The sequence below is a fragment of the Ipomoea nil genome, unplaced genomic scaffold, assembly GCF_001879475.1.
Source record: "Ipomoea nil cultivar Tokyo-kokei standard unplaced genomic scaffold, Asagao_1.1 scaffold3016, whole genome shotgun sequence".
Lineage (NCBI taxonomy): Eukaryota > Viridiplantae > Streptophyta > Magnoliopsida > Solanales > Convolvulaceae > Ipomoea > Ipomoea nil.
In genome coordinates this window covers 1818168-1830841 of record NW_017619444.1, presented here as the reverse complement: position 1 = coordinate 1830841, position 12674 = coordinate 1818168, and positions in this window count along the sequence as shown.

The following is a 12674-nucleotide window of genomic DNA, read 5'->3' as shown; positions in this document are numbered from 1 at the left end:
TATTTCTATTATAATTTTCTCCTATTACCACAAAATTTATACCAGTTTCTATATTTACATCAATTAAGTCGTTATCACTTATCAAATATATTTTGATAAAGACGTTTCACATCCCAAGTATTATTTTTAGTTAAAGCACGTGCATTTTTACTAGGTTCTCCGTCTTCAGGACCACCATCTTCAGGATGGATAATAATTGATTTATGGAGTGATTGTGATTGTTTATTAATTTTTCTTTTCCGTGAATTTAGATCTTTTGTACCAATTGTCCTTCCTCGCTTCTGGCGATGGGGAGTATCGGTGCTAATACTTGGTCCTTTGGGGACAGTAACTCTTGACGGAGCATTTTCTGAAGGGATATGGGACCTAGTCACTCCTTTATAATCAGTGAATGCATATGGCAGGTTTGTTGCTAACTTTTGCAAGTTTATTATTTTCTGAACTTCTAGTTCAGTCTGACTAATACGTGGAACAAAGTACTGAAGATCTTTCTCTAGCCAACTAGGCATGCAATATGGCTTTGCACCAATAGAAGGGGGTCGGTGGAAATCAATTCAGGATGTTTCGCTTAATTCTTTGCCCAAAACTGCTGTTAGAGTACAAGATTATTCACGTGAAAAGAGGACAATGTCTTTGCAATCAAGTCCGTGTTAGAAAAATTCTGCTTACACAACTTAAGTTGGGGCACAATTTTGTGTAAAGCTGATATATCATTAGTCATTTGCTTAAAATCTTTAAATCTCAAGGTAAGTCAAACAAATTGTGCCTAAGAGAGGACCAATGATTTTTGCTAGTCATTAATGGTTCTTGAGGGATTTCCATAAGACATAAGGGTCCTTTTCAGTAAGGTATTTATTTCAGGCCATGGTTTAGATGATGGCATAAAAAAATTAGGGTTTTTAGCTTTCTGGGTTGCATCACTCGTGGGGGTTTGATTATATTACCCTTACAGCACGTTTGGTTCACGGAATGAATTTTGAGGTAATAGGAATGCTATTCCATAAGGAATAGAATATGCAAGGAATAGAATAGGATTTGTATTCTATTGTTTGGTTCGCGGAAGGAATAGACTTTAGGAATTATATTACAGTGTTTGGTTGATTTAAGGAATAGAAATGAAATATGTTTTAAAAGACATAAATACCCTTATAAAAATATGTGATGGTGGCGATAGTGACGGTGGTGGTGACAGTGGTGGTGGTGGTGGTGGCGGTGGCAGTGGTGGGGGCGGCGGCGATGGTGGTGGCGGTGGCGGTGGTGGTAGTGGTGGTGGCGGCGGTGACAGTGGTGGGGGCGGTGACGGTTGTGGCGATGGTGGTGGTGGTGGCGGCGGCGGAGATGGTGGTGGTGGTGGTGGTGGCGGCGGCGGTGATGGTGGTGGTGGTGGTGGCGGCGGCGGTGGCGGCGGCGACGATGGAGGTGGTGGCGGCGGCGGTGATGGTGGTGGCGGCGACGACGGTGGTGAAATAGGATAAATTTATATATATGATAAAAAAAAATTAGGTTAAAGAAAGGGGTAAAAAAGGAAATAGATTCTAAAATCTATTCCTGAGCGTTCAGTAATAGGCTAATACCAGGGGGGGCCCTAGTAATAGCTATTACCTTATTTGAGGTAATAGACTATTACCAGGAATATTATTCCTGGTAATAGAAATGGTTACCAAACAACGGAATAGACCTATTACGGGGAATGCTATGCCATTCCCGACCTATTCCGTGAACTAAACGGGCCATTAGGCCTTTGATTATATATTGCTATTTGGGCCCTAAATAATTCTTTTCTCTTTTATTTGGGCCTCATATAATGTTTCATTTGAGCCTGTTTTCATACCTTAATACTTTGTTCTAAGTTTTTGCAACCCACAGACATATCTTTTGGGCCTATTTTTTTTTCTCAAAAATTAAATTATATGTGGGCCGTTTTTGGAATAATAAAATATTCCTAATAATTTTTGTAGATTATGGTTGTCCTCACCAAGCGTGAATTTACCGAACTAGCCCTAGACGGGAGAAACTATATGACTTGAGCTCTTGATGTTGAAATCTATCTCACATCAATTGGGCTAAAAAATACTATAGTTGCTGACTCCACGAGCGATGCGGCCCAGAAGGCCAAATATCTCATTTTCCTCCTCCGCCACCTAAATTACGACCTTAAAAATGAATACCTTATAGAAAAGGACCCCCACATATTATGGAAATCCTTCAATGACCGCTTTGACCAACAGACATCACTTGTCCTTCCCCAGGCACAATATGACTGGCTGAACTTAAGATTCCAAGACTATAAGTTAGTGGCTGATTATAATTCAGCATTACACAAAATTGTGTCCCAGCTCAAACTCTGTAAACAAGAAGTTTCTGACAAAGACTTGATCGAAAAGACCTTGTACACCTTCTATGTTAGTAACCTTGTACTCTAACAGCAGTATAGGGCCAAAAATTATAACAAGCATGCTGAGTTGATCTCCACCCTCCTTGTAGCTAAGAAGAACGACCAGCTGTTAATGCAAAACCATAATGCACGCCCAGTTGGCTCTGCACCAGTGCTCGAAGCACACCATGTTGCCCAGTCGAGCAATACTAGGGGAGCCAAGGTAGAGGACGGGGAAGAGGTCGAGGAAGAGGTCAAAGACGTGGTGGCATGAATGGAGGCGATAATAATAACTCCCGCAACCAGCAAAGGCAGCCAAATGATCAAGCTCGGTAAGGACGACCAAGTTCATCCAACAATCCTTCTTGCCAGCAGTAAGTCTGCTATAAATGTGGGTGCAAAGGCCATTGGTCCCGTACGTGTCGCACCCCGAAGCACTTGGTTGAGGCATATCAGCGAATGATGAAGAGGGACAAAGAGCAATCCAAAGATGAGTCCCACCATGTTGCGTTGCTGGAAGAAAATGCAATTGTCAATGCTGACGATGATGGCCTCCTGACATACGATGATGATTTTATCGACCAAGAATGATTTGTTTTCTCTCTATTATATTCTTTTGATGTAATGTCGGGGGTTGCTCTCGACAGTTTCTTTTATAGTTTTCCATGCATGCATGCATTTTGAATGAATCCTCTATGTCTTTGACTAAATCTTTCTTATGAATAAAATATCCTTTCATCGCCCCTTTACATTATGCTAATTACTCATTTATGGCATGTTTTGTGTTTCCACTGTTTTGACAAATAGAAGATTTTACAATAAATTTTGTGGAAACACAAAACAGGCCATAAAATGAGTAATTAGCAGAATGTAAAGGGGGAATGAAAGAATATTTTATTCATAAGAAAGATTTAGTCAAAGACATAGATGATTCATTCAAAATGCGTGCAGGTATGGAAAGAATATAATAGAGAGAAAACATAACATTCTTGGTCCATAAAATCCTCAAGCTCGTACTTCAGGAGGTTATTATCGTCAGCATTGACAAGTGCGTTTGCTTCCGGCAATGCAACATGGTGGGACTCATCTTTGCGTTGTTCTTTGTCCCTCTTCATCATTCGCTGATATGCCTCGACCAAGTTCTTCGGGGTGCGACACGTACGGGACCAGAGGCCTTTGTACTCACATTTATAGTAGACTTGCTACTGGTCAGAAGGATCATTGGATGAATTGGGTCGTCCTTGCCGAGCTTTATTATTCGGCTGCCTTTGCTAGTTGCGGGAGTTATTATTGTTGCCTCCATTCCTGCCACCACGTCTTTGACCCTTTCCGCGACCTCTTCCCGTCCTCACCTCGGCTCCCCCTAGTATAGCTCGACTGGGAAACATGGTGTGCTTCGGGAACTGGTGCTTAGCTTATTGGGCGCACATTATGGTTTCACAACAACAACTGGTTGTGCTTCTCAGCTACTAGGAGGGCGAAGATAAGCTCAGCATGCTAGTTTTAATTTTTGGTCCTATACTACTGTTAAAGTACAAGGTTACTAGCATGGAAGCTGGACAAGGTCTTTTCGATCAAGTCTTTGTTAGAAACTTCTTGTTTACAGAGTTTGAGCTGGGACACAATATTGTGTAATGCTGAATTATAATCAGCCACCGACTTATAGTCTTGGAATCTCAAGTTCAGCTAGTCATATTGTGCTTGGGGAAGGACAAGCGATGTCTGTTAGTCAAAGCGGTCATTGAGGGATTTCCATAAAATGTGGGGTGTCCTTTTCTGTAAGGTATTCATTTTTAAGGTCGTGATATAGGTGGTGGCGGAGGAAAATGAGAGCGTTGGGCTTCTGGGCCGCATCGCTCGTGAAGTCAGCAACTATAGTAATTTTTTTTAGCTCGGTTGATGTGAGATAGATTTCAACATCAAGAGTCCAAGTCAGATAGTTGCTACCGTCTAGGGCTAGTTCGGTAAATTCACGCTTGGTGAGGGCAGCTATAATCTACAAAAATTATTAAGAATATTTTATTATTCCAAAAATGGCCTACATATAATTTAATTTTTGAGAAAAACAATAGGCTCAAAAAATATGTATGTGGGTTGTAAAAACTTAGAACAAAGTATGGCAAATTATGTTGTGCAACCGTGTGCACCATGCATGCTGCACACAGGTCTAGATTCATAATTTCTATACTGTAAATTCATAAAATCTATATTGTAGATTCATAATTTTATGAATATATGTTCATAATTATAGAGCTATATGTTTATAATTTTCGATGTTCATATTCTCAATTGTTGAACTCTGTATTCACAAATCACATAACTATATGTTCATAATTTGATAACTATATAGTTTAGAAATTATGAATCTACAGTACAAAAATTATGAATCTACAGTACAGATATTATGAATCTGCAGTATAGAAATTATGAGTCTACTGTATAGAAATTATGAATCTACTGTATCAGTTGCACAACATAATTGACAAAGTATTAAGGCATAAAAAACAGGCTCAAATGAAACATTATATGAAGTCCAAATAAAAGAGAAAAGAATTATTTAGGGCCTAAATATCAAGATTATATCGAAATGATCATGTAGTTGTGTTTTAATGAAACTATAGTGTATATAAAATAAAATTAAATAACATTTTCACATATTTGAGTGTATAAATATTGAATGCAACTGCAGTTAAATCGAAATGAAATTGTAGTTGTGTTGAACTGAAACTGTAGTGTATACAAAATGAAACTGAATAATAGAGTTACTTTTTGGCGAAACTGGTGCCGTTTCTTTTCATTAAACCAAACGATGTCGTTTTGAAGCTCGGTGCATAACCGATTATGCACTGCGGTGCATGATATAATTTGCCGCAATATATGGCAAATTATACTGTGGACCGCGGTACACATGCATTGTGGTCCGAACATCAAATATACACTGCAGTTTCATTTCAACACAACTACAATATCATTTTGATATTACTACAGTTTCGCTGGACAATATACACTCAAATATGTGAAATTGTTATTCAATTTCATTTTGTATACACTGCAGTTTCATTTCAACGAAACTATAGTTTAATTTTAATAAAACTATAGTTTAATTTTAATTCAATTGCACTTTAATTTTATAACATAAAAATAATACGTGAAACCATATCAGTTTAGATACACTATAGTGTCTGTCATTTTTAGACCGTGATCCACAAAGGCCCAAGGGTAATAAGAAAACACTTTCTTCCCCTTCCCCATTCTGCTCAACAGGAGAGAGAGAAAAAAAAAAAAAAAAAAAAAAAAGGGAGCGCAGAGCGCCGCGGAGATGGGGCGGAGAGGGGTGATGCCGTCGCCGACGGCCCGAAGTTGCCTGAACGTCGCCGCCAGCTGAGCGACGCCGACGGCGTTGTACAAAACCGTGGATCTCGTCGTCACCGTCGCATCGACACGCAGGAACGCATATGCACACTATGGACGCCGATCGGCAACATAGAGGTAATGCATATATACAGAAAGCATTGCATATGAAATATATACGGAGAAAAAAAACATAAACGCTAATCAAAGTTCTTTGTTTCGAACGCTGAGTGTAAAAAAAAAAAATTGGGTGTTTTGCTGTTGGGTGTAAAAACGAAAACTTGAGGATGATGATTTTTCTTTTGAAAAAAAATGACAATTGTTGATGAATCTAGGAGATTTGCTGCAAAAAAAATATATAAAAAAAAAATCCAGCAAAACAAAAAAAAAAATTCGTGTGAAACGATTTCTTTTTATTATTATTTCTGTTGTAAAAAAAAATTGTTTTGCTGAAGATACGTTGCCCCTTTCTCCGTAAAAGCGATTGGAAAGAAAAAAAATTGGTGAAGTTCTAAAAGAAAATAGTATGTTTCTTGGGTTTGTGTTTTTCGTAAAGATAACAAAATTTTGTGAATCAATTGTGAAAAAAAAAAAAAAAGGGCCAGCAGGAAGCCAGGAAGGCATAAACACAAAACAGGTAATATTCATATACACACAAGGCATATAAATTGCATAGTTGAAGCATACGAATTGCATATACTGTTGATGATAATGAACCAAAATCGATTTAATATCGCAAAATAATATTTATATATACACACACAAGTATATAAAATATTATTTGATATTTTATCCGTAATATATATATACACACAAATATATATAAAACGGATCCAAAGGTTATATATATATGTATATCTACGAAAAAGATATACCAATATATATCAACCAAAATTGAAACTAATAATCCTCAGATTATGAGTCCAATCCAAATAATATATCAAAAGAGAAAGAACGGATTTTTGCTTAAAAGCATAATCCCAACAAGAAAGAAGGAGAAGGAAGATAGAAGGTACGAGTTAGGCAAAGTGTCTGTCTTTCCTTAAAACCTTATTTGTCACCTCCCAAAAGTGCTAGGAGCGTTGTGGCCTAGGTTTCCCAGGATAAAACGTACAACGGTTCGACGTTTGAGCACCCAAACGAACGAACCCGGCGAACGAGAGCACGGGCAAAAACACAGCTTCAAGAACGAAGTAGGAGCAGAGTTTTGGAGCTGGGAAAACCAGAATTTTCTGTGTTGTGTGTGTTGTTCTCTCTGTGTGTACACCTGCTGCTCCTACACTCTTCTTATATAGGAGTTGAAGAATCAATAGCATTTAATTTGACACTTAATGCACGATTTGTAACACCTGAAACAGCCACCATTATTTGAGTTTTAATTCAAAAATCAAAACTGGAATTAATACTGTAACAGTCCAGAACCAAACCAAAGAATGGTTCATACTTTCGTGCAGTGCCATATTTGGCCAAGGCCGAAACCAGCAGTGTGTTGTGCTAGTTTGTTTCGGCCTTGGCCGAAGCCGAGGAGACTTCCTCTCGTGGCCGATGTTTCGGCCTTGGCCGAAGCCACCAACACGAGAGGAGCAGTGTGTTGTGCTGGTTTGTTTCGGAGCCACCAACACGAGAGGAGACTTCCTCTCGTGTTGGTGGCTTCGGCCAACTTCCTCTCGTGGCCGAACCCACCAACACGAGAGGAAACTTCCTCTCGTGTTACACTGGTCTCTTTCGGCCGAACCCACCAACACGAGAGGAAACTTCTTCTCGTGTTACACTGGTCTCTTTCGGCCTTGGTCGAATCCTCTCAGATCGGCCTTAGCCGAAACAAGTGACTATTATGTTGGAAAAGTATACCGAAACTTGACATAACTTAGCCCGCAAGGCCAGCCAATTTTCGGACAACATTCGTGCCCGTAGGTGCCGGCGCACACGAGCTCGGGCTTAAATCAAGCCTTTTCGATCTCGTTTCTAGTTGGAATTTGGAATTTGAGCCTCTATGCTATACAATTCTATAAGCTCCAAAAGAGCCCTTGTATAAAAGGGGGGTGAAATCCTCTTTCCAAATCAATGTGGGACAAAGCTCACTTTTCCCTTCATTTTTCCAACTCAATGGGTCTACTTTGAGAATCAATATCTCATTCACCCATTATCCGTTTTGAGCGTACAATATATCAATCTCTTCGTCTCACTACGAAGAATCCGAATCCATTTTGACCCGACCCAAATCGGAAGTGGACCCCACTGATAATTGTACCACAAAATAGCCACTTAAATGCCATTTTAATGCTATTTTTCCAACATATACAAGAAAACATACGAATATACATATAACATATATCAATTATGAAAAATTGCATATTCGAAAAGGAAATTTGTACCATTCACCGTAGTTCGTGCTGAAAACATGTTGTATTGCAGTTTGTTTGTAGGCCTTAGCTCCTTAAGTCTTGAATTTGATGAATGCGAAGAACTGCAGGAAAAGTAAAGATCAAAGAGATATGGAAAGACCAGAAAGATTTCTTATTCCGCTACTAATATAATCTTTAGTAAAGAGCACAAGATATATATAGGAAATAAATGTAATCCTCACAATAAATGTACAAAATCGTTACAACCGTTACAAATAAAAAATAATAATAATGTCCATAAATAGTAGCTTTATAACAAAACTGATGGGCCCTATTTGGTAAAAAATTAGCCTATAAGCCAATATTGACTTATTTGACCACTATTAATTGTTTGATTTAGTTAAAATATCAATACAAGTGTTTGATTACTTAGCTTTTTGCAACTCCAAAATATTAAAATTCAAAAAGATATTCTAAGCAACTTTTTCAATTAGCTTTTTCAGAAAAGAAACTATACCAAACAGCTATCAGCTAACAACTAATTTACCAAACACTTTTCTACAACAGCTAATGTTATCAACTAATTATATCCTCTAATGAACACAATTATATCCTCTAATGAACACAATCAGCTATAAAATTAACTACTTAGGGAAAAAAAACACAGAAGATGAAGAACGCTGGGAAGGGTGGTACTAAGAGCTCCAGATTTGTGCCGGACACCAAGAAGAACCTACGATCGGCAATTGGGATGAGTGGATCGTCGAAGAAAGGAGGTCATGGCGGGAAGTTCACGTGGTCTGATGACGGTTACTCTCAGGCTGAAATGGGGTTGGCTGAGAAGAAAGCAGTTGATGCTCATATGACCCCAACTTTGAAGATCCAGAGGAGATCGATCTGGTCGCTGATTCATGAAAGAACATTCCGATCTGCTCTTGTTTCAGAGGATTGTACTGTGTTTGATCTCTATATTGGGAGTTTCTAGATGTAAATACTACGTTGACAAACAGTGCACACTCATCACTGCCATGAATGGTGGGAAGCATGTCTACAGTACCTACTGATTGCATTTAAGGGAAAGAAGAGCCAGGCAAGGAAAGAGGAAAAGTGGAACAATTCACCGGAAAAGACCCAGTTCGCCTGAGAAGATAAACGGAACTCTGTATTTTGAGAAGTTCGAAGAATGAACGGATGAACAGATTTTTTTTTGCTTTGTTTTAAAAGTCAACCTTAATAATTTCCATGTAACTATTTTGAAAAAAAATAATAATTCCATGTCATCTATGTTGACAGGGAACCGGAGAGAAACCTGAGAAAAATGCTAATTGAACAATTTTATGAAGTTAATGTGTCTAATTACATTTTATTTTAGTTGAAGGGGTAAATTGAACACTTGCATATAGTAGATGAGTCCATTTGACAATTGTGCCTTTAATTTTTGTCTGGTGATTGTAATTAACTAGTTTTACGGTTGTCATGTAGAATCTTGTAATTATTGTTGAGCTTTATTATTTTGATTTTTTTTTTTTGGAATGGATTTATAATTTTGGGTTTACTCTCAGAATTTTCCAGTTTTTTGGGGAACTAGATAATAGAAAATAGAAAATATGTTTACTAGCACAGTTTTCTATTTTGAAAACTGAAAATAATTTCTAATTTTCTAGTAAACTGGAACACTCTTGAAAACTGTTATATGGTTATATCTATCTACTATACTAATAAGAGCCCAAGAGAGTTATGCCTATAATGGGTAGAAAAAATGGCGGTCAAATTTTTTAATCAAATGAATGGCTCAGATTGATCAGATTTTAATTTTTCCTTAAGATTTCCTAATTTATCCTTAATGAATATGATTATCCGTTATCTTTTCCGTTAAATATTATCTTTTCCATTAACTTCTGTTAGTTCACCGTTAACTTACTCATTTATTTCAATAAGAAAGGTCTTAGGTTCGAATCTCATCCCAATCAAAGTTGACATAATTAGTACTCTATTTTACTCTTATTAAATTAAATAATATTTTAGTAGCTATAACAAAAAAAATAATACACATGCATTTCTTTAATTTAGAATTATGTGTCTACAATGTCTTTATTCAAAAAATAAATAAAAATTACTCATTATCAATAAATTAAATAAGAGAAATAATTTCATTAGTTATATTTTATTTATTTTACTCCAATATAAAAATTCTTTACATTCAAATTCATGAGGATATTGTGCATTCTTTGATCACATGTGGCTATACAACAAACATTTGGATACAATCTCACCTTCCAATCCCCAATAGTGTCACAAATGTTTTCAGTGATTGGTTTAATGATTTGATTTGATGAATGTTTTAGGTGATAATGAGATTATTTATGCAGTGGCAATTCTATACTACACTTGGCGTGCGAGGAATGGGGCTGTGTGGGATGCATGTTTGCCCAGGCCTCAGAAGGTAATTGCAATGGCGTCTTCAGCTGTACACTCTTGGAAAATTGTGCACCCGACACATACACAGCCGCGAGTAAATGCGGCCGTGATGGAGCAAGTAGAAGCCCCGACCACACGGCAGCAAAATGCCGTAGGTCTCACTGCCGAACCGGCAGAAACTGGGCTGCCTTTGAGCAGCAGTATAATGCAGCCACACGGACAACAACAACAGCCGAATGTGCCTTACGGGACTCCCCTAATGTGCTACTTCGACGCGGCATACGACCCACGAACGAGCAAGGTGGCAGCGGGTGCAATTATTCTAGATGCGCAAGGAGGGTATATTGCCGCAATGACCACCCCTATGTCAGATTGTTTTACACCTTTAATGGCGGAGGCTCTAGCGTGCAAAGAAGTTTTGTCATGGTTGAGAAACTGCGGTATAGACTCTATCCAGCTCTTCACAGATTGTTTAGTACTACAGCAATATCTATCATCTACGACTCGATCACCACGGTTTTATCTGGGCTATGCTATTGATAGCTGCAGGACTAGTATATTGGCTTTTGAGAACTGTTTAATTCGATACGTTCCTAGATTAGATAATTATTTAGCTCATACTCTAGCATCTATTGCCTCTACTCAGACGACAATTATGTATGCGGACTCAAGTCCACCAGCTGCTATTTCAGCATATTTTGAATAAATGCCGCACAGGCTCCTTTAAAAAAAAAAAAAATTCATCAATTGATTATATTCGCTACACTGCCCCTACAATGTCTTTATTAAAAAAAATTATTCATTATCAATAAATTAATTAAGAGAAATAATTTTATTAGTTATATTATCTTTATATTTCTTCAATGTAAAAAGTATTTACATTCAAATTCATTAATTGATTATATTCAGTACATTGTCTATTATCTTTTTTGCGCACTATTTTTTAATTAAATATCAAAGTTATAATACAAAATAATGCTATATATTTATTTACCAAGTATTTTATTAATACCATGAAAAAATTAAAAATATATATATAATTAATAAAGTCAATCATATTAACTACTTGAGGGATTTGTTGACAAAGAGAGTATTCAAATCACACAACAAATTGAAGTGAGAACTACCTCGCAATGTCCTTGTTTGACAATCAGCAGTTATCGGTTAGCGTTAGCGGAGTATATTAGTGAATTTGACCAACGAATTATATCAACGGTTGGTAAAAAGATATTTGAAAAAATTAACTGTTTAGATTAACATGTAAAATGACCTAAGGGTATACATATATTTAATAATAATAATAATAATAATAATAATAATAATAATAATAATAATAATAATAATAATAATAATAATAATAATAATAATAATAATATTTTTTTAAAAAAAATAAAAAATAAAAAATATAATTAAACCAATCATATTAATTACTTGGGGGATTTATTGACAAGAAAAGTATTCAAATCACACAACAAATTGAAGTGGGAAACTATCTCGCAATGTCCTTGTTTGGCAATCAGCAGTTAGCTCTTCAATATTAATATATATATATTTAATATTTTATGCCCTAATTTTTATTTGCTCTCCCTTATGTCCCGTATTTGGTTTCAACCATACCTATACAATTATTTTATTAACAATTATAATCAATCTTGACTATATTATCTTACATTTGTAAACTTAGGATGACCTATTTAAATACGTAAATTTGACATTCAATTATCTATGTATGAACAATTTCAATATAATCTTGCATTGATATACTTTAAAGTACTTATTTAAAAAAAAAAAAAAAAAAAAAAAAAAAAAAAAAAAAAAACATTGGACATTATCCCAATCGCGCAATGCGCGTAAAAAACTAGTTTCCGTTATAAGTAACAAACACTTTTTTTTTTTTTTTGTACCCAAGATTTCCACCGTCCGGCACAATGAATAGTCCCTCGCTAGATTGTAGGCACTTCTTTTGGGTGTGACAGCTGACCTGGAGATCTAAGGCTATTCCATACCCAAAGTCAAGGATCGAACCCTTGACCTTTAATTTATTCAAACACTTTATTCATTATTAATATTATATTTTTCAATATAAATCTTATATTTTCATCTAACCTGACCGTGTGACGATATCCCATGAGAGTCAACCTATAAAATATGTATATTTCACACAATTTAAAATTATATATCAAAGG